Source organism: Meriones unguiculatus, chromosome 9 (assembly GCF_030254825.1).
Source record: "Meriones unguiculatus strain TT.TT164.6M chromosome 9, Bangor_MerUng_6.1, whole genome shotgun sequence".
In the NCBI taxonomy this organism is placed as follows: domain Eukaryota; kingdom Metazoa; phylum Chordata; class Mammalia; order Rodentia; family Muridae; genus Meriones; species Meriones unguiculatus.
The window spans coordinates 89,288,707-89,316,156 of record NC_083357.1 but is presented as its reverse complement, the minus strand read 5'-3'; the positions used below and the strand labels follow the sequence as shown (position 1 = coordinate 89,316,156).

At 37.4% G+C, this 27,450-nt stretch overlaps 1 protein-coding gene across 11 annotated transcripts in view; it reads left to right on the top strand.

The window, feature by feature from the left end:
- The window catches only part of Pcdh9 (protocadherin 9), a 939,984-nt gene that overhangs the window by 898,922 nt on the left and 13,612 nt on the right, over window positions 1-27,450 (top strand). The window lies entirely within an intron of this gene.

Here is a 27,450-nt window from a genome sequence, read left to right as displayed (position 1 = left end):
GTTTAGACAGTTTCTTGAAAACTAGGATAACCTTGACATTTACAAGCTCAGATCGGAAGGGCTGTGTCACCATCTCTTCTTTGTAAAACATGAATCAAAGGGGGGAAATGTGAAAATAATAGAAACCTGTGTCCTGTGTCACAAATGTTTCATGGAGTGAACATGGAAAGTGAGGTACAAGGAGCAATAGTTGAGTAGCACAATCAGATTCAGTATATTTTAATAGTAAAGACATAGATAATGAAGCTTTGTGAGCTTCAGGAAAATAAAAATCATATGGATATGGATAAAATTATGGAGATAGAGACTTCTTTCAGGGAATTGGCTCAAAGATTTGTTGAAGTTACCAAGTCTAAATGCCACACAGAAGAGCAAACTTGAAGGACTCTGCTCTCTGAAGACAGAATTTTTAGTCCTCTTTAGAACTGCCAGCTTTCATTTACCCTAGTGACTTCACCTGATCAGACTAGGCTCATATGTACTCCAGGAGAAATCTCTTTTACTTATAAATCATGGATTTGAATGTCAGTCGTATGTAATGAGTACCTTCAAAGTAGCATTATGTTGGTATGTGATTAAATGCCTGCTTACTATGGAGGAGTCAAGTTAGCACATAAAAATTTCCATCACAAAGTGGGTTGTACTTTTTTTTTTTTTGGCAAACCTAACTTAACTATTCCATTGTTATTCTGTAACCAATATATATCCAAGCATCCCAGCAAAGAGCAAATTTTGTCTTCATGCTTATATTAATATAGAAAATATCCCTCCTCACAGTCTTCCTGTTTGGATGTTCCCTGGAGTAGAACTTCCTTAGCCTGGGTTTAAGTGTTTCAGAAAAAAACAATTACAGCCTTTAAATTTGATACGAGACACAGACAGAGCCAGAGAGGGAGAAATCTTGTTCTTAGGTCGTTCCACTTACAGCTTTCATTTTCTTTCCAAAGCATCTTTACTTTTACACAGGACTGGGTGCTCTTAAGGGGGCCCACTGTTTACTTCAAGAAAGAGGAGAAAGAGCATTGTGAAGGACAAGCTGCTTGTGGCTGTGCTCTCAGAACATAGGAGTCCTACTGGCCAGAACTTCACGGGATTCCTAGTTCCTCACTTCTACCTCAGGGCTCCTATTCTTGCAGTCACAGTAACTGCAGCTTTACCATGTCTCCTACAGATAATGTTCAGAAATGGATTAGAAGTAAAATCTACACCATACCATCAGAAAACAATGGTTCTGTTTCTTGAAAAATCTACATGGATTCATTTTTTCCAACTGAACATAGCAGTTCCCTATTCTTGTCTCTATTTTATCTTGTATTTGGCATTTTATACAAAAGCACGAGTACGCCAACCAGCCTGCCCTGTTATGGAATCCTATATGTTCTCAATTCCATCATCATTAAGAGTCTTTGCAGTTGTAAATGTCACCTTTAGGTTAAATATAAACCAAGCATCTGCCACTATCAATGTAAAAGAGCAAAATAATGCCACGAATGCTGAGAGTAAAGCTTGAGCTGCATTGAAATGAGCTTGTCATCTCAGCGAACAGTGACAAACACATACTTGTTAGGTATGCAAATGAAGAAAGCTAATAAGTACACATATTTTCACACACACATATATATATGCTAAACAGCATGTGATTTTGTGATGTGTTGTCTCCGAGTCCCTTCACTTCTTGTTCAATATCCTCTTTTTTTGGAAGAGATTTCAGCAGCTATCTCCCCTAAACAGCCAGCTCACCACCGCATCTCTCGGAGACCTACTCTCCCTTCTTTTTGACATGCCAGCAAAGTCTGAAACAGACGCTGTCACGCTGGCACATGACTTTTATGCCTCACTTTTTAGACTTGTGTCTCTTGAAACGTTCCCAGAAACCTAGCCCTGGGGGTCTGTGCAGCAGGCCCTTATTGAAAGAGACAATCAATGTCATAAGTCTCTAAACAACTCTGATTTGTAGGAGCAGATTCCAAAATTTCTGACAGCACTCCATTGATAAAAATTAACTTTAAGAGGCCTGGGAAAAATTCTCCTAACAAAATCAAGATCATCCTGTGGAAACCACTTCAGTGACTTAGGGGGAGTTTTATCTAAAGGTCTTCCTTTACCATGGTGTTCTCTCCCTTTCATGCACTTCACTTCTTTTTATTTCTGGACTCTGCCTCCCCTGAATGAGCACAGCAGCATCACTTCACAGGGGAAAGTTACTTAGCACTTCTAAATGCATCTGAAAGTTGGAAGGTACTTCTGTCCTGGGTGATCCAAGGAGCATGGAGAGCTTTTGAATCGTCTTAGTAGAAGCACTGAGTGCAGTCTTCTCTTTGCTTTTGAGAAAACACCCGCTGGCAACTTTGATTCTCTATTGTGCTCCCATAGTGCCCCTCTTACTTTGCTTTACAGCATTTATCAGAATCTGCAATTACTTTTAAGTGTTTGGTTATTTTACTACAGTGCTAAGGAGTCAGTAGAGAATCCTCCTTCTTGCCCTCACCCCTGCATTTTTCACTAAACCACCAAAAACCAACCTCTAGCATAAAACAGAAAAACTAAATGTATGTAGAGCAATATATGTAGTATCAACAGATTTCTTGTCAAGTAATCTGCTATTCCCAAGTTCCCATATGGAAAGAATATGACTTGTTGATTCATTTATTTTTCCACTAAAGTGCAGTGCTCATAGGAATACTGCCATTTTCCATAGTGCATCGTAGACTTGCTCTCAGACTTGCTCAAATGCTTAGGGAATCAATAAGGATTTGCTGAACAATAAGGCTTCTACCAAATCGTCTGGGACAGTCACTCTCTGAAAGAGCATTTTCATCAAACTGCAAAACATTTTAAACAATTTTATCTCGCTTTTGAATTTTTATTTCAGCAAAATTTCACTGAGTCCTTAATCATATTTATGATAGATTCGTAGGTATACTTAGTTAGTTTCAGCAAATAAAGAAACTTATTATAAGCATTTACTTTTGGCCTTTATGGAGTCTGAGCCAAAGTCATTCCATAGTAACCAGTATTTCAATATGTGTTCCATCATTTTATTAATAGATTTGCCTATGTTGTGCTTTTCCAATGACAATCTAATAGGCTTCAAATTTGAAAAGTCTCTTAGGTTGTCTGAAAATTGTAAATTTATTTTTACTTTATATTTACATTTTACATATCATACCAAGTTTTGATTACAATAACTGAAAAAAACCTGAAATATTTCAGGAAATACACATGTATCATATTCATGTACATACACACACATGCACACACATACACACACAGCCTTCTCTAAGCATGTTTTAATTCATTATTCAATTTTTAAGACAGATTGAACCAATCCCTGCTCAGAATCCTTCCAAGTACAATTTTATTTTAAAAAGGAGAAGTCAATTTGTGAGACACTCCTCTGGCTTAAATAAATGATCCCATTGCTCAAATATGTTCTGCAGCCTTCAGCTGCGTGCTTGACTGTTGTGTTCTGTTTTCTAAATAATAGCCTCCCTGCTTAAAATATAATAGCCTTTCAGGAATGATCTTATACTAAGACTGAGTATGACGAATATTGGCCAATGTACTTGAACCCATAAGGCTGTGCAGACATTTGTTTAATATGGAACTTTTTGGTGACATGCAGGTTTCTCCTCCGTAATAAATAAAATAACCTCCAACAGCCTTTCTAGCTTACTGTTTTCTGCCCCAGAGGAATCATGAGAGCTATCCCCTGTTTCCCTGGAAGTTGTTTTGTCCTTCTTTCCTCTTAAGGAATGGTTTCTTACGTTTCAGTTGTCATTTGTTTTGTTCTTAGAAATATTTTTGCTGCATTTTATTTTATTTTTCAAAATCACATTTTCTTCTTTAGTCTTAGTAGAGGAGTAGAACAGAAAACCACCCCAAGATCTTGTACAAATCTCCCCAGTGAGTTAGACCTGAAGAACAGTGGGAGTAGGTATTGGCAGGAAGGGTGAGTGTCTGAAGTAGGGTGAGTATGCAGCACAGGCAGAGCTTCTGGTGGGCGCTGATTCTCGCCTGCTGCAGGACATGCTGAGACAGACATTTTACAGACAAGTGCTACTAAATATGCCGCAGTATCAGCAGGAAACAGAAGATCTCCTCGTGTCAAGTTTTGCTAGTTTTTATTTTGGAAAATGGGACCCTGTGAGCAATTACTTGGTGAATTAGCAAGCATCCTGGATAGACATCCAGATCCAAGCTATTGAACTAGAGGATGTTTCGAGGAACAAGGCATAGCAGCAAGAAGGTCTCAAAACAAGCAGTGAGCAGACTTCTGTACGGTTCATCCCCTGTGCAAGGCTCTTGTGCAGGAGCAGGAATGTGAAGTGCAGTGTTTCTTAGGCAGCCCTGCCGTCGAGCACTTACAAACTCTTTTAATCCTCTAATTGGGTTAAATTCATTTAATTAGCACTGAAAAGATGCAGCTTAAGTGTTTAATAAAATGTTTATATTCAGAACAGCTACCAGATGTTTTCATTATAGATGCTGTAAAGTTATGCATGCTTTTTTTTTTCTTCTTAGAAATGTTGTAATTTCGTATGATAAAAAAAAAAATACCTGATTTGCTTCAGAAATTTTGTTAATTTCACAGAAGAAAATCTTGTGGTTTTTTTGTTGTTTATTTGTTTGTTTGTTTGTTTGATCTTCAAGACAGGCTTCCTCTGTGTAGCCTTGTCTGTCCTGGACTTGCTTTGTAGACCTGGCTGGCCTTGAACTCACAGAGACTGGCCTGCCTCTGCCGCCCTGAGTGCTGGGATTGGAGGCTGGTTTTGTTTTGTTTTTAGTGATTTTGGTAAGCCCCCTGTCGTGACCCTCTCTCTTCAGCCTGCCTTCTTACACTAGTTTCCCTACACAGCCTCCATATGCCTTTAAACATTATTTTGAGCCGAAGAGCAGCAGGAGTTCTTTTGGATGACAAATGGGAAAAAGTGATCTTTGGACATTATATTAAAACTACATGGTTAGTGAGATAACTCAATGAGAATAGCAGATTGCTGCCTAGCCTATGACCTAATTTTGACACCCAAGTACTTACATGGTGAGGCAGACAACATGATCCTGCAAGCTGTGGCCTGATTTCACAGACACACACACACACACACACACACACCCCACATATGCATGATAAGCATTAATAAATATAGAATACCATTTAGCACAAAGGTATTACAGGATATAATGAATCACAGTGTATTTCATCAACTGAGGATATTGTCCTTTTTGTAATACTGTATCAAGAAATAAGTTATAGAGGAATGCTAATTCAGAACATGGCTTTTCTGGCAAGAGATCACATCCAAAGATCTTCTAGATCTGTGTGATTCAGCTGCAATACAAGCATGACTTTAATCCAGGAGACAGAGGCAAAAAGATATGAGTTCAAGGCCACCCTGGTATAGAGCATGTTTCAGGTTAAGAAAAGCTTAGATCCAGGCATGGTAGTACATGCCTTTAATCCCAAACAATGTAGGTAGAGGAAGCACACAAGTTTGAAAGTGGTGTCTAATTGAGTGGCAGGAACAGTGACAAAACGGAGAAAGACTTGTCAGAATAGGATATGTCCAGTGGGAAGAGAGAGGAAAGGGAAGCTACTTAAGGAGCAACGCAGAAAAAGAGAAGAGGCAGTTTTACAGAGAGGAGGCAGTTTTTCTCAGACAGTAATAAAGAGACAGTTTGCAGAGAGAACTCAGGTGAAGACAGAAGGAGAAAGAGAATGAAAAGGATCCAGAAGACAAAAAGAGACTGCTGGACTTGGTATGAGGTCAAGCAGAGCAATTCAGAGGCCAAGAGAAAAGGCAGATTGAATAAGTTAGAAAGTAAAGGAAAGGAGTTTGAGGCAGAACAGCTGAGCTGAAGCAGCCAGTCCAGAGCTCAGAAAGAACAGCAGTAAATCTCAGTAAGCAGTAAGTCTCAGAGATGAAACCATTATAGACCTAGGTGAGATTGTAAGGAGGCTAGAAGCTTCCAGGACTAGGCCTAGGTTAACAGAAGAGGCATTAAATCTCTAAGACAACACCTGAAACAGGCAAATAAAAGTTCCTTTTACAAAAAGGAGTCTGAGAGACATTGAACATAGACTCCCTTGGTTAACATGGCATTAAATGGCATGTTAAAGGAACATAGGCATCACTAGTTAAAATCATAAACTTCAAATAAGTAAGACCTTTTAATTACTGAGCAGCACTATATTGCAAGAAAGACATTTATTTTCAACCTGTCCAATCTAGTTTTCCTGCACCATTAAACTCATAATAATCATTAGGAATTATTTAGAATAATTTGGAGTCAGCACATCATTTAGTCACATAGACAACTACGATAAAATTTTTGACCGAAAATTATAAACATAAAATTACAATAACTAAATTTTTATTTGTAAAAGACCTTTTACTATTTAACTAAGCCTTGTGATGTACTCACAATTTTCTCTCTCCTTGTAATTTAGCAAATTCCTACATTCCTACATTCCTATGTTATCTAATAGATAACATTAAGTTAAAATATAGACTTCTTCCCTTTTTTGCATGAATATGCACAAATGCATATATGTATTCATGACTGTATCTGTGTGAACCCATGTGTGTGAATGCAGATATATTCATAGAGAATCAAGAAGATGTTGGGTGTGCCATCCTTAATGGGTGCCTACCACATGGGCGTGTGTGTGTGTGTGTGTGTGTGTATGTGTTTGTGTAGGGGTATGTATATCTTCCTTGAACCCAGAGCTCAATCATTTGGCTAGTTTAACTAGCCAACTTTCCAGGAATTCCCGTCTCTGCTTTCTGTGTGCTGAGATTCCAGGAGAAATCCAGTCTCTAAGAATATGTTCTCTGAAGTTTGATTCAATACCTTTGCCTAAGGTAGAGAAAAATGTTAGTTTGCTTGTGTTCTACTAAATCCCTAAAATGTTGATTTTTTTTTTTTTACTATTGCTGTCAGTCATAATCATCACACCCAACAGCTTTCCTATATGTAGTTTTAAAACTTTCTGTATTAAAAAAGATAAATTCAAAATAATTTAAGCCATTTCCCTGCCCTTAAAACATGGGCAATGCATGGAGAAGACCTAAAACCCTGGCTCAAATGTAGCCCATAGGTTCAGTCTCCAACTGAGATCTTTAGTAAAGGGAGCAGGGACTTTCTCTGACATGAACTCAGTGGCTGGCTCTCTGATAAGATCCCTCTTGCAATCGGGGGTGCATCCTTGCTAAGCCAGAAAGGAAGACAATGCAACTTGTCCTGATGAGACTTGATAGGCTAGGGTGAAATATAGGGGAGAAGGAACTCCCCTATCAGTGCACTAGGGGAGAGGCATAGAGGGAGAAGAGGGAGGGAGGGTAGGATAGGGAAGAGTCCAGGGGGACAGAATGCAAATTGAATAAATTGTAATAAATGGTAGTAATAAAAATAAAGAAAAAACATCCATACATTAACTCTCACAAAAGATATTTGAACACTCAGTAGAAAAAAAAGGACAGGTCAGGATAGCTCTGAAACACAATAAGGTCAAATAGCTGTAACTTCTCTGTATAGAAAAGTAAACAAAATAGTCAAGAATATGACATCCTATTTTGCTACTGTAACTTTTGGCTCATTTAGCATATGTGGCATATGTGGCATTGCCATAGCTCTAAGTGACTTGCTACATTCATTATATTTGTCTTCTGATTAACAAGGTCTGCATGAAATACTTTTCTTAGGAGTGAAAAATAGCCTTGATCAATTTCTGTAATTTTACAAAGTGGAGAATAAAGTAATAAATGATAATAATTTGGTCAAACATTTTATTCAATGACTGAAAAATTATTTTACAGGGATGAAATATTTGCCTTTGATGAGAGCAAAACTAAGCAGATTAAAAAATGACTGATGGATTTTATTCAACAACTAATTATAAAGTACCCTACATCTATTTTTAATGCCTAATGGGATCTTTGAAGGGTCAAGGATATTTTATTTATGTTCATAGCATTGATCTTTAATAAGTAACTAAAGCCTTATTAATTAGATGTCAGATGAGCCAAACCAGTTTCTAGAATTTCAGAAAACAAACAGTTTTGGTGAAATTAATGACAGGAATAAATAAAATTAAACTGTTTTGTTTTTCATGGTTGGAAAAGATGGACTATTAAAATCTGGTTGCAGTGGCTAATGTCTTTTGATTTTGATAATGCTCACACAGTTTTATCTAGTTTGTTTTCATGCTTCCAATAATGTTGTAATTATTTAGGTATCATATTTCACAATTATACAAAAGGATTTAAGGAGAGATTATCAAGAGCCTTCAAAGTCTACCTCTTACTACCATTCAGGTGTTTGAACTGAGTAATCAAAATTATACTTTTATGAGGCCATGTTTTATATTGCTACATTATACAACTTTGTGACACTCTTAGAGAAGTATGATACATTTTGGTACATATGGAGAAAAGAGGGAGAGATGCCTTCCCTGTTCAAATTTCTGTGATGAGTCTATTCAGGGAAGTGAGCTTCTTCAAAGCCAAATAAAGTTAAACAACTTTAGAAATTGTTAACTGTTGGCTGCATTTCTACCAAATACAAAATGTGGTACTTTGATACACTGCTAGGTAGATTCTTTCAGATGCCCTCTGCAGTAGGCTCCTGTCCTGTTACTTGTTTTCTCCTACTTCCAATGTCCATCCCATTTGTCTTTCTAAGTGTGGATTGATTATCTTACCCCAGGTCTTTTTCTTGTTTATCTTCTTTAGGTTTACAGATTTTAGTATGTTTATCCTATCTTATAGGTCTAGTTCCCACTTATAAGTGAGTATATAACCTGTGTGTCTTTCTGCTCCTGGGATACCTCACTCGGGATCATCTTTTCTAGATCCCACCATTTGCCTGCAAATTTCATGATTTCCTTGTCAAAGCAGATGCTGAGACTCATAACCAAACCTTGGGCAGAGTGTAGGGAATCAAATGAAAGACCGAGGAGTTAGTATGACCTGGAGAGGACAGGAGCTCCACAAGGACCAAATATATCAGGGCACAGGGGTCTTCTATGAGACTGTTTCTCCAACCAAGTACCATATATGGATATAATCTAGAACCCCTGCTCAGATGTAGCCCATGGTAGCTCAGTCTCCTAGTGAGTACCCTAGTAAGGGGAATTAGGGACATGAACTCAATGGCTGGCTCTTTGATCCCTCCTCCCCCAAGGGAGAAGCAGCCTTGCTAGGCTAAAGAGGAGGACATTGCAGCCAATCCTGAAGATACCTGATAAGCTAGGGTCAGATGGAAGGGGAAGAGGAACTCCCTTATCTGTGGACTTGGAAAGGGGCAGGCAGGAGATAAGGCAGGAAGGGTGGGATTGGGAGCAATGAAGGAGGTTGCTATGGCTGGGATACAAAGTAAATAACCTGTGATTAATATAAAAAAATAAAAATTATAATAAAAATTTTGGTACTGTACCTTTAAGTTGCAGTGTAAGATATTTACATTAGCAAAAATATCAAGAGCATCATAAACCTATACAATTTACCCACACAAATCTCGTCACAGGCTCAGAGTGTTCTCCTTACCATCTGAAGCAAACACTTTCACATTTCATCTCAGAACTGTTGAGTTGGTGTTATCATTTCAAGTTTTTTTTAAAGGAGATTCTTATAGGTGTTGGTGATTTATGACTCATATACAGAAAGAAGTCCTAAGACTTAAAAGGTAGTAGATTAAGGAAGAATTTTGAAGAAAATGAATACATCTGAAGTTTCCACACATGTCTGAGAGAGAAATGGCAGGTCCAAATGTGAGTCCCTGTGCTTAGGCTGGGCGAAGGGGAGACATTTTGTCATATTATTTTAAGCTTACTTTTACACCAATTTAGTACATTTATTTTTAATTTGTAATGTTTTAGAATTGAATACATTTTCAAGATGTTTGCCGTTAATTTCACTTGTAGGAGTGTAATTAGGAGTTAAGTGCATTTTACATCTGTGAAATATAAATGTATGTTGTTATAATGAAGAAAGTAAGACTGTTAATCTCCAAGGATTAGTAATTGAGAAAGTCAGAAGATGACGGACTACAAATGGAAAGCACACTTGTGAGGTTACGTATACATAAAGACTCAATACTTGCAGAAGGTTTATTTGCCTTTGCTTTTGAAACTCTGTGGAGACGTAGTCAAGGTGATGGAGAACCTAATTGTACCATCATGGTATTTCTAGTAGAGTGGCTGAGACTAACAGTGGTGGCAGCCAGGAGCTTTCGGGATTTTCAGGAAATGAAACTATCAAAAACTGGACATAGCTTTGACAGAAAGTTAAGATGGAAGATGTTTTCATGTTTGTTACAAGAAAAAAAAAAAGCAAGTTATGGAATCTGCCAGTTTTCTGAGTAGGAGGTGGGGAAGATCTCCCAAACAATCTCATGTGATTGTAATGAACATGAGCTCAATGTCGACACATTCTAATTCAGTCAGACTTCATGGACACAGGATCATGAAGTGAAGCTAATTCTGTGACTTCTTCTTCACATCTTTTACAACTACCGGTATTTGTCAATAGTGCCTGGAAGCATTAGGTTTAGTAACTGTGAATAAGGGTGACTGCTGCCTGATATTATCATAAGTAACAGGGGCAGTTATATAGAAAACACGTACTATGTATAAATGCAGATGCACAGTGATTTCTCTTAGTTACATTTTTTTTGTCGATTACTGAATAATGGAAATGAAAAATTTTAAGATACATTACTCTCTCTCTCACACACACACACACACACAGAGACAGAAATAAGAAATTTAATCTTGTTTGTTCTAACAGTGTGATGGCCTGACAGAATTTAAATCAACACAAATATTAGTTTTGTCCTGGAGATAGCTTGTGTCTCCGGGCCACGTCTCCACCTCCTAGTTAAAGTTCATTATAACTTTATAGTACATATAAGTGTGTGTGTGTGTGTGTGTGTGTGTGTGTGTGTGTGTGTGTGTGCATGGTTAAAATTCATTATATGTGCCAGACCTGTATTTGAACCTCAGCCCATGGAAAAGGAAGTAGTCTGCTACAAATCTGAAGTCCTTGGCTAATCTTCTTTATCTATAGGCAGAATAACTACTTTCTCTTGGAAAAAAAACAAAACAGAAAAACAGCGACATCCAATGTAGAATTGAATTGACAAATATATCCTTCTTAAAGTTTGCATGGATATGTGTGAAGGCACGAGTGTGTACGTGCATGGAAGACCAGAAGATAAAACTGAGGTACAATTCCTCAATAGCTCTGTATTGTGGTTTATTAATCAATGTCTTATATGCGTTTGGGGGTTTTGCTGTCATTGTTTTGTTTTTGCTGTTATCCTTCAGAGAGTCTCGCTTTGGTCTGGAGCTTGCCATGTAGGTAGTCTTGCCACCTGGCCTAGAGCCAGAGGAATTCACCCATCTCTGGCTCCATCCTAGTAGTACAATTCAAACTGGAGTGTTTTACATGGGCTCTCTGGCAGAAATACAGGCCCTCATGCTTGACCTGCAAGCCCATTCACAGCTGAACCATCAGCGTGGTTTTTTAATACAGAACTGAAAGTTTCTAGGAAACATGCGAAATACTTTATATATTTATTACATATACCTACATGTTCTATTCAGTGTTTGAGTGGTGTGTCGTGCTTCTATGAAAGGCTGTTTATAGCATATTAAAAATCACAATCTTATGAGTTATAAAATACAATGCACCTTAAATTAATCAAATTGCTGGCATTGTTGGTTATATCCCAGTCTGGGAATGAATGATCATGGGTTTTCTGGGCCTACTATGCATTCATCTTATTTATCTGTTTGCTAGTTTATTCATTAATTTATTTATTTTTGGTGAGGTCACAGGTATTTTTATTTTCTTTAGCCACCTGCTTAGCTATACTAACTGTCTTGGGTAATTCCAGCTTACAGATTCTATATTTCTTTGTTGTAAAGTTGTTTATTATTTTTATTAGAGAAATTTTTATTTCTCTAATAATTTTCTTTTTTCTTAATTCTTTCTTTTGCTTCCCTAACATTTCTGTTAATTTATCTTCACAATTGTTTTTGCTACATAGAATGACCTGTGTCAACCCTCATCTATGAGACACATATTACTTAGTGGTGTGTTTTATTCTGGAAATACTTAAGACTTCCATTGTTAAGCTAAAATTCATTTCATGTGCCTAATACAGAGATGTAGCCAATATCTATTTTGGAATAGGATCTCTACATCCTGGCCTTAAGTAAGTAGGTATGTGACCTTTGCCAAATCCCTTTATCTCTCTGAATCCCCTATCCCTAGTGAAATGAATAAGGTTAAGGAAGATGTTCTCTATTATCTTGGATATGTCAAACACATTTAGTTTTATCTGCAACAATCACCAATATGCTGACACTTTTCTCTCTTGTGAGAGAAGGACCATGACAGACCAATGGAGTAGACTGTGCAGCCAGAGCCTCAGTGCTCTGTCCTTTCGGGTCACAAACCACAATCAAGTCCAATAGCTCTTGCAGGGTCTTAGGAGTTCATCTTCCTTTTTTAGTGTTCTTTGCTCACTTCTCTGTTCTTCGTTCTCCAGAGTCCTTCATAGAGAATCTAAAATGACAGGAGCACAATAATTCAGAATGGTGTGCAGAGAGCATCCAGTCTTTCAAAGAGTGATGTTGTATCAAAATTGTGGGGGAAAGAGGGATATTTAAAGCAGGCAGTGTAGGGAGCTGAGAAGAGAGTTCACTGGATAAAGTGCTTGTTGCACAGCATGAGGAACTGAGTTCAATCCCATCATCTATGGAAAAATATGGTCATAGCAGCACATGCTTATTTTACCAGCTCAGAAGAAGAAGAGAGAGGAAAAACCTTAGGACTCTCTCTGCCCAGCTAGCATTGGCTAATTATTCAATCTGTTTCTCAGTAAGATAGCCTGTCATATAAAACTTAAAAAATGGCGCTTGGGGTAGACCTCTGACCAGCACTCCCATAGATACATACATACATACATATACACATGCACACAAACACACACACACACCACATGGAGTCATATGATTGTGCTGATCCTTTCTTATGGAAATAATGGGGTGTGCTTCCTGGAGGATATCTCTACAGTAAACATTAAAGCTTCTTGTCTCCCACTTTTTAAAATGCAAGCATCTTAACATGCTGATGAGTTAGAAGGGCTGGCTGTAACAGAGACTTACCTCAGGCACTCACTTCAAAACCTCAAGATATGATGTCACCATGGGGTTAAGATAGTAAGTTCCAAAGCAGAACAAAACCAATAAAAGAACAAAAGCTTCATTAGTTGTTTATTATTATTATTATTATTATTACCACTACAATTTATTCACTTTGTAACCCAGCTGTAGCCCCCTCCCTCATCTCCTCCTGGTCCTACCCTGCTTCCCTCCTCTCCTTTATATCCCTCTCCTAGTCTATTGATAGGGGAGGCCCTCCTCGCCTACTATCTGACCCTAGCCTATCAGATATCATCAGGACTGTCTGGATCCTCTTTCTCTGTGGCCTAGTAAGACCACCTTACAAGGGGGAGGTGATCAAAGAGCAGACACCTGAGTTCATGCCAGAGACTGCCCCTGCTCCCCTTACTAGGACCCCACATGGAGACTGAGCTGCCCATGGGCTACATCTGAGCAGGGGTCTAGACAAAAAAGAAGATTCCAGGCACAAAGAACAAAAGTGTTTAAAGACTTTATCGTAAGAAAATCCTCCATGTTATCAATAAAACCTGGTTTTTAAAACTATACTTCCAAATATAAAAGTGAAGCTGAAAAAAAAAATTCATCTCTTCACCTCCTTAGATGAAAACCAAGCAATTCTTGGCTTTCTCAGTGATAATGTTTTGTTTCCTATCTCACTGCTGTGGTACTTTAGGTGTTGAAGTAACACGAACATATACCTCGGGTCCTGGCTGGCTTTAACTGAGCCACCGTTCTGGGATTATTTCTTAACAACTTAGTTCACTGAGTAAAGGTGTCTGGCTTAAGGGCATCTGAAATTTTTATTTAACAAAAATGCTAGATTAGTTCTTTCCCTAAATTTCACTTTTGAACTACATCCATTTGTGGCTGGGACTGTGTGGAAGATTGGGATATTCTTATTAGAGATAATTGTTCAAGATCCATTTCTTTGTTCTCCCACATGAGTTAGTCATGAAACCCAAGCAAGGACAGAGGGTGCAGAGGCCACGGACTTTCCGTGTCTTCAAGCGTACTTCTGTGTAGCACAATTAACATCTGTGCCGCTCTTCTTGTCAAGAAAGGGAAACCCTGAATATCTTAATGCTAGGAGATGGAGTCATTGTCCTCCCCCTCATCTTACTTTACAGTTCTGTTAGAACTGTATTTTTACTTTTAGAAGCAGAAAGTCAGAATGCATTACAATTTTAAAAATATATTGATCACCTCCCCCTAAGGGGGAGCAGCCCCACCAGGTCACAAAAGAAGACAATGCAGCCAGTACTGATGAGACCTGATAGACTAGGATCAGAGGAAAGAGAGGAGGACCTCCCTTATCAGTGGACTGGGAGAGGGACAGAAATGGGGAAGAGGGAGGGTGGGATTGGGAGGGGAAGAAGAAGGGAGGTACAGGGGGGATACAAAGTGAATAAACTGTAATTAATAAAAATAAAAATAATTAATTAACAAAAAGTATTTTTTATCTGTTAACTTAGGTTGGAAGCACCACAAGCAAATGCCAGAGAATATATTATCAAAGAGGTTTTGCAATCAATCTAAATACAAAATTCATAGGGATTTTTCATATTTCTTGTTTTGTTAGGAAAGCTTGGAGTAAACAGGAATGTAGCAATGAAATTAAAACATCTACACTTTTAAATCGTTGAATCTACTTCAGAAAAAGGCATGTGTTTTTTTTTTTTCTAGACTATAATTTCCATGTCCACGTAGTTCATTTTTGTATCTGAAGACACAGGTTTTTGAATTAATTCAGTCACTAATAAGTATACAGCTAAGTAAACACAGGAAACAAATGTGGTCTGTGCCTTGTTCTCTAATGATACGAAGGGAACAGATGGCTTGAGAGCAGAAGTGTCAGCACGAGGTGGGAAATCTTTAACAAGGATAGAGTGCTGGCTTACCTCAAATCCAGACTGCTCTCCTGTCCCTAATGCTTTCTTAAGTGCTGCCACTCAAGTTCAACTCTCCCATGTCCAATCTTGGATGGATGTGTTGACACACTTAGGGAGTAAATAGGTGGCAAAGAAAGCTTTGGTCATTTCCACAATTGCTACTGATCACCTCAGCCAAAACAATCATAGGTGATTTCATATCTGTCACTGAGAAAACCAGGGAAAAGGAGGTGGCTTCACTGACTCATCTCCATTCATGTTCTGTAACTTGGTAAGGGCTTAGATACTGTGATTTCAGAATTTCTTATAGCAGAAAATAAAAGAATAAAAGAAACCCCACAAACATAAATCTCGTGTGTCTTTTAGGGAGACATCAAAACAATGTGATATTAGGTTGCCTTCATTTTCAAACAATAACAGCCATGCCTTCTTTGCTCATAGATTTTTCTCACCTTCACTCACAGTTTAAGTTTCATGGAGTTAGTGAGATCTTTACAACCCTGGCCTACAGTATTTTTTGGCCATTGGTTCTGAAGCTAAGTTCAACAGGGCAGCAGTGCCAGTGAAAAAAATAAAGAATCTGCGTGAAGCAAAACACAACTATTCCACACGAGCCACGGTGAGAAAAACTTCAAGTTGTCTGGAAAGACAACACCAAACAACAATTTCAAATTGTGGAATTAAAAAACAAACAAACAAAGCACCAATATGGCTAAATCTTTCCGGGGGTTAACCACTGCCGAGAACTATAATTTCTGCTTGTTTATTTTCAGACAAGTGTTCTGTTTATAAAAATCATAACCTGTTCATCTACAGTTGAATTTAATACATGAGAACAAATTGTTGTTCTTGAACTGACCAAGTAAAATATGTCTTCAATATGACTCTGACTGATAGGGCAGCTTCATATAGTAGTTTCTGAAAGAGCACTGGGAAGCATGAGACAAAAATGTGTTTTGCACAAGCACTGAATTGTTTGCCATCACGCTGATCTTTATCTGAGTCTATCCACTGGATTTCACCCAGAAAAAAAAAAAAAAAGACCTTAATATAATGAAAATATGATTTGCTGTTGTCATTTAATTTTAATTTTATATAATGATTGAACATAATAGTCTTATTTTGATAATAAGCTGATTTTTATTTTTTAATTTTTACAATTTATTTACTTTATATCCATATTGTTGCCTCTTCCCTCTTCTCCTCCCAGCTCTATCCTTCATCTCTCTTCTGTCCCTATCCTGCTCTCCCAGTCCACTGAAAGGCGGAGTCCTCCTCCCTTGTCTTCTGACCCTAGCCTATCAAGTTTAATCAGTACTGACTGATAGAAACATCTTTCTTAGTGGCCTGGCAAGCCCAATCCAGTGACCAAAGAACAGCCAAATGAGTTTATATCAGAAACAGCCCCTGCCCCCCTTACTAGGGTACTCACGTGGAGACTGGGCTGCCTATGGGCTTCATCTGAGCAGAGGGTGTAGGTCCTCTCCATGCATGATCCGTGGTTGGTGCATCACTCTCTGCCGGACCCCTTGGGCCCAGAATTTTTGGCTTTGTTGGTCTTCTTGTGGAGCGCCTGTTCTCTCCGGGTCCTTCTAGCCACCCCTCCCCCGCCCCATTCTTCCGTAAGATTCTGTGCCCTCTGCCTGAAGTTTGACTGTGAATATCTGCATCTGCTTTGATCGATCCCCTTTTGGGTGGAGCCTTTCAGAGGACATCTATGGTAGACTCCAGTCCTGTTCCCCCCCTTCTACTGCTTCTGAACCCTACATGGGACAGAGGACAAATATCTGATATTTTAAAAAATGTGGGTTTTTTTTTAATAATACATAAAGCAGTCCATTGGCAAAGTGTCTGAGAAGAACTTTAGAATGCGGCTTGATTCATGCCTATGACAGGTTCTAATCACTAGTATGTATTCAGAGTCTAATTCAGGTTTTCAATTAAGCGAAATTGTCCGGCAGTGCCAGAATATGCTAAAGTGTGTGTAGCACATTCAACATAAGAAAATAGGTTTTAGTGGATAATGCCAGTAATCACCAAGAAGCCAAGCTTTTGAATTAGCCAACACTTGGAAAGGGAAAGGGACTTGGTTTAGTGGTGATGCTTCAAGGGAGAATACTCAGTTACACGCAGTGGTCCAATCAAACCACTTCATTATTTACCATCTCTGTCATATTTTAGTTACATCAGGCTTGGAGAATACAACAAAGACCCATACACATGAAGTTACATTAACTAAAATAATCTTATTTATATAATACTATTTAAATAGTATTTCAATGATACCTGTGTGTTTACGTATGTGTTTATGTATATATGCTATACGTACATACGTATATATTGATATGTTGTTTATATACTGTGTTGTATTGGTATTGTGTAGATGTGATATTGATCAATACAATATATTCTCTGTCTAACTGGCATATTAATCACATCATAGTGATATATGCTGCCTACTGTCTTATAAAAATCTGTGATGAAGAGAGAATATTTTAGAATGTATCAACCAGGTTAAAAAATAACGTGAGTCATTAGTTTTGAAGCATACTAAAACCATTTGTTCCAAAGAGATAAACTTTATAAATCCCATGAAAAGTTTAAAGATCGTGAAACCCTTGACAGTCATCTAGATCAAAAATAAAGGTTCATGATACAGTTTGCTTTCATTAGAGAGAGACAAAATGATACCCTAAGTATATTGATAACATTTGGCCAGGAGTTGCTGTTTTGTGATTTTACTCATGTGGTAGACTGAGTCACAGAGACTAATTAAAGAAGTCAATATATAACCAAAGACTTTTGTACCATTCTGTTAAGTACAAAAGTTGTATCAAAATGTTATATGAACGGGTTGTGCCATCATGTTCAGCTCATTCATCTTCTGTTATCATACTTCATAAAAACTTACAAGGCCTCTCTGGAATTTTAAATCAATTTTATTCTAGTTTGTTATACTAATAACTTGACTATCACTTTTATCTCTATATTACCTATATATTCCCTAGTTACACATGTTTGTTTGAATCATTTGTGTCTAACTACGAACATAATTTACAGTTACACATCTACCATATAGAGTTTCAAAGTCTGAATGCCAGTGGGAATACGTGTTAAAGAGGTTTCTGGTGCTGTTCAATGGTAGAACATTTTCCCACCAGGCTCCCTGTGGCTAATGTCTTGATTCAGGCCACTGCACTAAATAAAAGGGGAGGATAAGTTTAAATAGCATGTCATGTAATTTGTAAAGTAACAGAAATTTTTCTACATTTTATTCTTGGTTTTAATTCATTATTAGCCTTTGTGGGGCCACTATTACTGGGATTAATATAGGATAATACATGTTGACAGTTTTAGGTATCAAATCATTTTTATTAACATTTCCATCCTTTCATTGTTAATTTGTCTTTTAAGCCCCAGGGTTCAATATAGTGACTATGAGGGACTAGGGAGATAAGAGAGGGTAAGATAATGGGTTTGCTTTACCCTTTAAGTTATGTTATCTTGCTTCTTTATTTTCTCATTTTCTGAATGGATGCTTAGTTCTTTGCAGGTTCTAAGTGCTTCTCACTCTACCTTAATCTGTCAGACCTAAGGTTTGTGGTCCTTTTTTTTTTTTTTTTTTTTCCTTTATCAGTTCCTGGCCTCCCTTTATTACATTCTTATCAGCTAGTGTTTTTGCTCTTCCTAGTTTTCTTTCCAAAGTCTCTGGAAGATGCACAAAGTCTGGCTACTGGAGAGTCAGACTTTTACATGGTGAATTGACAATTGCCTCAGATTTTCTGTAGCTCAAAGTCACGGTCATGTGCCATCTGCCTCAAGAGTCCTTGTGTTTTATTCAAGCATCTCTCCAAGGCTCCAACTGTAGGATAGATATTCTCCCAAAGAGTTACACATACATATTGGTCAATAAAATTGTACCATTAGTGAAATTAGTAATCAATAAGCGATTATGCCAAAGAGATGAGTCATTTCATTAATACATACTGTAAACTACAAATGGATTTAGTGTAAAGAGTGAACAGATTTTGATAGGAAGCAAATGTGATTATTTATAACGCCTCACAAGGTATTGAAATAACCAAACATAAAAAACTAGGCAATGCCTAAGAATTATTTTTAAAATGCATAGTAAGTAATTTCTTCCTAGATATATAAATTATCTGCCCCCTTCCCATTTTCTTACACTTTCTAAGACATGCTATCCCTACATATTTCCATACAGATTTTATCATCTGGAGGAATTATTAAAGTTTTAATGTGTTTTTAAAAGAAATATAATTGCATGACTTTTCTCTTCTTTCTTCCTTCCTTTACTCCTACTCATGTACCCTCCCTACAACCTCCCCCCACGATTCCTCTATTGTTAAGTGGAAAGCCTCTTTTTTTTTTTTCAGTTGTCAAAATTCAGATTTATTGTATACAATGTCTACATGTGACAAATACATGGCAGGTCGGCTGGATATGATAGGAACATGCTGGCTGGAATTCATCTGTAGCCTCTAGGTTTACTGCTGCTTTTTTTTTTTTTTTTTTTCCAATGCAGTTTATTCAGGAACATTGAACAATCCTCCTCGGACCCCGGGGAAAGCCAGCCCACAGCTTAAATAGCCTCTGGGTAGCCAACCCAGGCGTGCCACGGGGGTAATGCAGATAGGTCCACATACATGGAAGCAAGCCAGATCCTCAGCCTTAGCCAAATGTGGAATTGTTCGTGACAGAGAGCACTCACCATCGGGAAGGTGGAAGGCGGAAACCAGCTCCATCTTTAAGGCATAGCATTCCGCAGCTCTCTACAGTTCCCCCTTTTTGTTTTAGACGCATCAGGCAAGAGTAGAGGTCTGATCTCTGATATTAGAAATAAATTGGGACTTTGTACAGATGTTCATTTAGGTGTCATCCACCCAAAGAGCCTCTTTTTTATTTTTGTTACATGCATGTATTTGTGTGTTTATGTGAACATACACACACAAACTGGACAGGACCACTCCACTGTTTGTTAATGGGGTAGTTTTTATTGTAGATACAAGAGAGAAGCTCCAAAGGCAGAAAGAGAAAGTATAATATAGCCAGAAGACTCCCCATGAAAGAAGCAGGAGCATAGCAGGGAGATAGAAAGATTGCAAAGGAGAGGGGAGAAGAAGCAAATGAGAGCAGGTCATAATAGCAGGGTTAGAAGGAGAATTAGTAGCTGTGGGGTGGGAACTCCATGAGCTGCACTGAATTGTCTGAATTGCACTGAATTGAGGAGGGGTGGTGAGAAAAGCTATGATAATAGCTTTGAGATATGTAGCAATCCCGTGTGATATTGAGTAATCCTGGAGTCTAGCATGTGTGTTGGTTTGCTAAGAGGCTCCACAGATAGCCGTTTGTCCTGTCAGTGATAACAGAAATGAATTCTTTTCGTAGAGGGGAACTACAATCATGAGTTTATGAGAAATGCTGGCTTTTATCTAATTGCCTAAAATCCTCTTATAGTAAAGATTGGGCCTATTTCTGGATATCTGGACTCCATTTTAGAATTTTGGGAATGGAGTTTTCTTTTGTACCCAAATATATATATTATTATATATAAATATTATATTTTATATTATATTATATATAATTATATTATTATATTATATATAAATATTATATATAAATACACACACATATATTTATATATAATATCCTCAATTCTTTTTTTGCTTTATTATTATTATTATTAATTACACTTTATTCATTTTGTATTCCCCCATGAGCCCCTCCCTCCTCCCCTCTCGATCCCACCCTTCCTTCCTTTTCTGCATGCATGCCCCTCCCCAAGTCCACTGATAGGGGAGGTCTTCCTCTCCTTCTTTCTGATCTTAGACTATCAGTTCTCATCAGAAGTGGCTGCATTGTCATCTTCTGTGGCCTGGTAAGACTGCTGTCCCCTCAGGGGAAGGTGATCAAAGAGCAGGCCAGTCAGATTATGTCAGAGGCAGTCCCTCTTCCCATTACTATGGAACCCACTTGGACACATGGCAGTTCAGTGTCCTCAATTCATTTTTGTGTGTGTGCGTGTGTGTGAATGTATATTGTCCCAATGCTTAGCACTCTACATATAGATAGATAGATAGATAGATAGATAGATAGATAGATAGATAGGTAGATAGAGAGAGAGAGAGAAAGAGAGAAAGCTAGAGAGATAGAGAGATACATAGATAGATATATAGATACATAGATACATAGATACACAGATACATAGATACATAGATAGATATGGTTCAACTGGTCCAACACAATGGCTGTCTACTAAGAGAAAGTGCAAAAATCAGTTGGGCTTTGGTATATGTGCAAATTTCATGATTTCCTTGTTTTTTATTGCTGAGTAATATTCCATTGTGTAGGTGTACCACAATTTGTGCATCCATTTCTCCACTGAGGGGCATCTGGGCTGTATCCAGCTTCTAAACTATTACAAATAAGATAACCTAAGACCCCTGCACAGATGTAGCCCATGGCAGTTCAGTATTTAAGTGGGTTCCATTGTAATAGGAACAGGGAATGTCTCTGAAATGAACTGATTGGCCTGCTCTTTAATTACCTCCCCATGAGGGAGAAACAGCATTACCAGCCACAGAAGAAGACAATGCAGCCATTCCTGATGAGACCTAATTGACTAGGATCAGAAGGAAGGAAAAGAAGACCTCCCTTATCAGTGGACTTGGGGAGGGTCATGCATGCAGAGGGTGGAGGAAGGGAGGGATTGGGACGGGAGGAAGGAGGGAACCACAGGAGGGATACAAAGTGAATAAAGTGTAATTAATAAAGAATTTTAAAAAATACACAACTTTTGCATGTCAGACAAAAATAGTGTTTTATATGCACTATAGTATAAAAGAGTAATAACAATTCTCTGATAAATCTTGAAACATTATATCTACTGATTATTTGAGACTAATGATCAAGCTATTAAAAGGCATATCTGTTCTTCCATCAAAAAGGTAACCAATGATTGACAATAAGCAGAGCAGAAAATAATGTAGACTTCTCTGCCAAGTTTTACAGATTTTACAAAATTCTAATATATTTATCACTTTATAGATGAATTTATCTTTCAGAGATGTGTGTATTAATGAACTGATTTCTCTCTATTTGCAAGCTCTTCTAAGAAATAAACATTCAGTTTAAGATATAAGCGTAATCTGTTGTATCTCCCTGAGGGATATTCTCTATATAATACTCTTTTATGTAGGTCATTTTCAATAATAGAGTAATGGCATTTTCAGCAGTTCCCTTAGGACACTCTTTCAAAATATAATATTTTATTTTCACAATTTTATGTGTGGCTGAGTTTAAGCAATAAAGGTCACAGTGATATTCTATAGATGCTTTTACATGAAGCATTAACTTATTTTTAAAACCTCAATCTTCTTGGACGCGTACAAAAAGTAATTGTATCTTTTATTCCTTTAACTGTATTTATGGGATATAAAGTTGTTTTGCTAATCAACTTTTATTTATTTATTTTTTTCTAAATAATTCTTTAACTTGCACAATTTTGCATATACCTGTTAAAAAAAGAAAAAAAAAGCCTAAGTCCTGCAGTGACATGCATCTCTTTACGGCTTGGCTTCGTCTCTGAGTAATTGTTAATAATTACTTTGGTATCTTCAGGCTTTAAAAGATGGTTTTCTTGCATATTGTGTGAGTCTGTATTTCTGAAACCACTTAAAGAGCTCTGTTGTTAAACAAATAATGAACTGTCGGGCACGATTAAGTAGAAACCTGGGATAGAGGAAGCAGTCTAATTACACTTTATTTGGGGGCAGTAAAAGTTGCTTCAGTTCCAAAGTTAGGTGCAATACAATAGTTTTTTGCATGTGCCTATTTTGTCCTGGTTACATTACTTAAGCATGCTCTATTATCTTTATAAAACATTATCGTATGGACTTATTTGTTATCAATGTTTCTCATATGTGGATTAGAACTAGTACTGTGAACTATCTTCTTCATGGAGATTGCCACATAATGCCTTGTAAAGAGGTCTTCTTGTTACATTGATGATATGGAAGCCTAGAAAATCTTCTATTCCCCTCTTTAAATATACTAGTAATTACTGATAATAATATATAAATTATCATGAGAGATATTAAAGATGATCTCATTTAAGGCAAACTATCTATTCTCTAGCTTGAGGGATAGACCCTTAACAAACAAATACGTGCTGAGGGATAGTGATGAGTGCTACCCCAAAACAAACAAAAGTGAAGATACTCTGAAGATGGGTATAGAGCTAGAGAATGTCTCAGTGGAGAATATTTTTAGTTGTGTACTAGAAATGCATCAATGAGAAATTATCTTTTCAGAGATACCTTAATAGGAGGAAAAAGTGAGTTACTCTAAAATCATTGAGAATAGTCGATGCATAAACAACAGTAAATCCAAAGACCTAAGAGTATGCTATAATCTGTGTATTTAAGACAATGCAACTAAGCCAATGTGATGGAGCAACACAGACATTAGGGAAGTGGGTTAGGGAATGAAAGATTTGGTAGAGACAAACTGATCCAGAACATCTTAGCCAAAGAAAGGTTTGTGGCTTTTACCAGGTTGTCATGGGAAGCAAGAGGAGAGACATTCTGCCCAAATACTGTGATAAGGTAAATTATAGGATTCTAAATTGTCCATCTTTTCAACAGTCCTCTCATGATTCCTAAGAATGTATTGGTAAGTTGTCATTTGCAAAAGGTAATTTTGGGATGCAATTAAATGTCTCCTGAAGGAAGCTGTTCTGGATAGCTCAATATAATAATAATAGTCCTTGCATGCTTGCAAGTTCTTGCAGGACGCAGGAAATATCACGAAAGAGATGAAAAAGGTAGACATGAAATGGTGAGCTTCGTAAAAAGGTGGAAAGAAGCACATTACAAAAACACAGAAAGTATTTGGATGCTGAAAGAAATAATGCAGAAAGAGATGTCAGGAAGAAACCTGCCCGTGGATTTTGTGGTTTTACCCTGGAGAAATTGATTCCAGATTATTGATTGTAAGAGAGTAAATGTTTGTTGTTCTGAGACAGGAAATTTGTGGTAATTTGTTATCACCCAAAGTAAAACTAAAATACATCTATAGCCTCTGGTTAGACTTTACAAAACAAAATATATAGAAACTAGAAGGCATACATGAGGCCTGTTACGAAATTGTAGTGATTTGGAGCTATTGAATTTGTGAAGGACTGCGTAGAATAAAAGAGTTGTCAGGCAGTCAGCTGTGGGAATTTGAAGATGTGTGCTGCTTATGTGGTCTATATTGCCCAGGAGCAACTTTCCACAGTTTCACAGGTATGGAACCATAAGATTGTATCCTACTGTCAATTCATTATCATCGCAGGTGTTCAGAGGGGTTGACACAGTTAAAAGTCTCACATAATGAAGATCCTACTTGGCTGACTCCTTGACTGGAGGCATTGGGCGGTAATGAGCTTCCAGCCCATTCAGTTTGTTGTTTGTATACATTCCTTAAATGTGTAAAGTCCAGATGAATAAGATACAGCCTGAAAAATAAAGAATGTTGTCAGGTCTTAGAAACTGACCTTGGGAGCCCTGGTGTGGTGGAGCATGCCCTTGATCCCAGCACTCAGGGAGGCTTAGACAAGCTAATTTTTGTGAGTTCAAGGCCAGCCTCATCTACAAATTGAGTTCAGGACAGCCAAGGCTACACCACAGAGAAACCTTATCTTGAGAAAGAAAGAAAAAGGAAGAAAGAAAGAAAGAAAGAAAGAAAGAAAGAAAGAAAGAAAGAAAGAGGAAGAGAAAGAAATGAAACCGAACTCAGAGGCTTTCCATTTAGTATCTTGTATTCAGCTCTATCTTGAGGCCTCCATTAACCTCTTTTATAAAATAAAATCCAATAAATTAGTGAATTTATTAAAATTCTTTACTATGTGATTTGACATAATCACTGATTGTTTCCTGTAGCACAGAAAGAACAGAAAGGGAACTAGTGTACAGAAACAAAGATTAGATTTCTGCCTAACAGGTATAAAAGATAACTGAATTCCTAATTATGTACTTTTTCTGAAACATCCGTTGTGTGAGTAATATTTATTTAGGAATGATGAATGGAAGCTGAGTGTGGAGGATTATGTCTGTAATTCCAGTATTTGGCAGGATGAGTGCTGCAAGAAAATGGCCAAATTTGGTTGCATAGTGATTTCTAGGATATCCTTGACTATGGAATGTTTAAGTGAACAAACAAACAAACAAATGAGAAAAGGAAGAAGGAATGGATAAATAAATGAAGCACATGACTAACAAGCGAGCATGAAAATGGAAACACTGACTTTTTTTTTAATTTTAAACTGATAAATTGAAAGGTAATGATACAGGCAAATGAAAGATGGGTTTTCTATAAGGCCAAAGAAAAAAACAAATGACTGCATGTATGTTGGGGAATCATCAGCACGGGAAGTCATGCTGCAGTGAGATTTTACCAAAGACAATTTTATGCAACTACTGCTGAACGTTCCCACAAAGCTCGTGTTCTAGGAAGCCTGTGCCAGCAAAGGAAACTGAAGCCTTGGGGCTAGTGGCAGACTGGGACATAGAGTGGGGCATCTCCGGAGTTTGCAAGATCCTATGTTTCACATCAAACCTACCGAGTCATCATTTCTCCATGGAGAAAAGCGAAGCACGTTTTAAAAATACCTCGAGTGAGTTCGGAAACATGATGAAGTCTGAGAAATTTGAGTTTAATTGAGAAACGATAGAATCAAGCAAAATAAACACATGCCGCCGCATCTCAACACAAGTTTCCTGAATATCAGCAGAGAAAATTTTCCCGAGAAATTTGCATAAATGGGAGGATTTGGGGCACACTCCACACTTCTTTTCTCATAATCTGCATTTTAAAGGTTTCCTCAAGTGATTCATGAGTGTATTAACATTTGAGAAGCAGTGAGAAAATGACATTTCAATTAAAAGTGGTGGTAAAATAATCCAAGTGTAAACATATACACATGTTCACTGGAGGTGGCTTGTTTATATTATTTTGTTTGTTTTGTTTTACTTTATTTGATTTGACCTTCAAAATAATGATCTTCAGACATAATTTAAAGTTTGTAAATTATAGCATATTTTGAGATATTTGACTCTCTGTGTGTGTGTGTGTGTGTGTGTGTGTGTGTGTGTGTGTGTGTGCACCTGTATTCCTATGTGGATGCATGCATGTGCATGCTGTAAAAAAATGTATGGAGATCAGAGGACAAATTCAAATGTAGGTCTGTGTCTTTTCTTTGTTTGAGACAAGATGTATGACTGGTCCTGCTGTACACCCTGTCCATATTAGATGTCCTCGCACATTCCTCTGTCTCTTTCACATCCCCAAAGGGTTGTTAGAATTACATGTAGTCACACTATGTATTCAGCTCTTACATGGGTTGTTTGATTCAAATTCAAGTCCTTGAGCTGCACGGCAAGTGTTTTCCTAACTGAGCCATCTTCTCAGCTTCAGGGATCTTTGATTATTTAATGAGGTATGTTCCTTAATTTGTCTGAGGGTTACAGTCATACGGGACTACTTATTATCTAAAACTGTGAGAAGTAGAATGCTTAAACTCAGACGTCAGTACCATATGAAAACTGCAGAGACATACCTTCATTAAAAATCCTCATAGAGCCTGACTTTCAACATGAATATGAACCTCACCAGTCTCTGTCCTTACTGATGAGCGTGGAATGTAAGACAGAGTGGACAAAGTGAAGTTATTATCCAAGACTGTGTACTAACTGCTTGCACTCAGACAAGCAACTGCAACATTTTTCAGAAAATAAAATTATATAAATTATTCTAATTCTAAGTTTGATTTTACCTCAAATCAATCCTGTGAACTGGTTTCCAGGAGAAAACAAAACAAAAACCCAGATCAAAACAACAATAACAAATAACACCCACTCTAAGGATTCCACAAGGCTGATGGACCATTTCAATTTAGTGATTTTGGAGAGATGGGATATTACAGGTTCAGATATTTTGGTTCTATAACTATAAAAGTTTGTGAATCTGTCACCATGTTGTGGTAATGTGAATCTATTTATCTAGGCTAAGTTACTTTTATTTGGCTCTAAAACACACTACCTCCTATTGGCCTCAACAGGAAAGTTGTTTTGTTTGGGCAGTCAGTCTCTTACAAGTCATTTCATTGCCTCATAATTAAGACTTTCTCTTTAAAAGATGTTTCAGCCTAAATATATACTTTTTGTGATCCAATTCAGTTCATTGGAAATGAAGAGAAATTCAGTGATCAGTATATGAATGATTTTTTTTAATGAAAGTCATCAAATACCTTTAAAAGAAATAGTAAATAAAGTAAATGTGATCTGCAATAATGTAAACTAGGTGTTC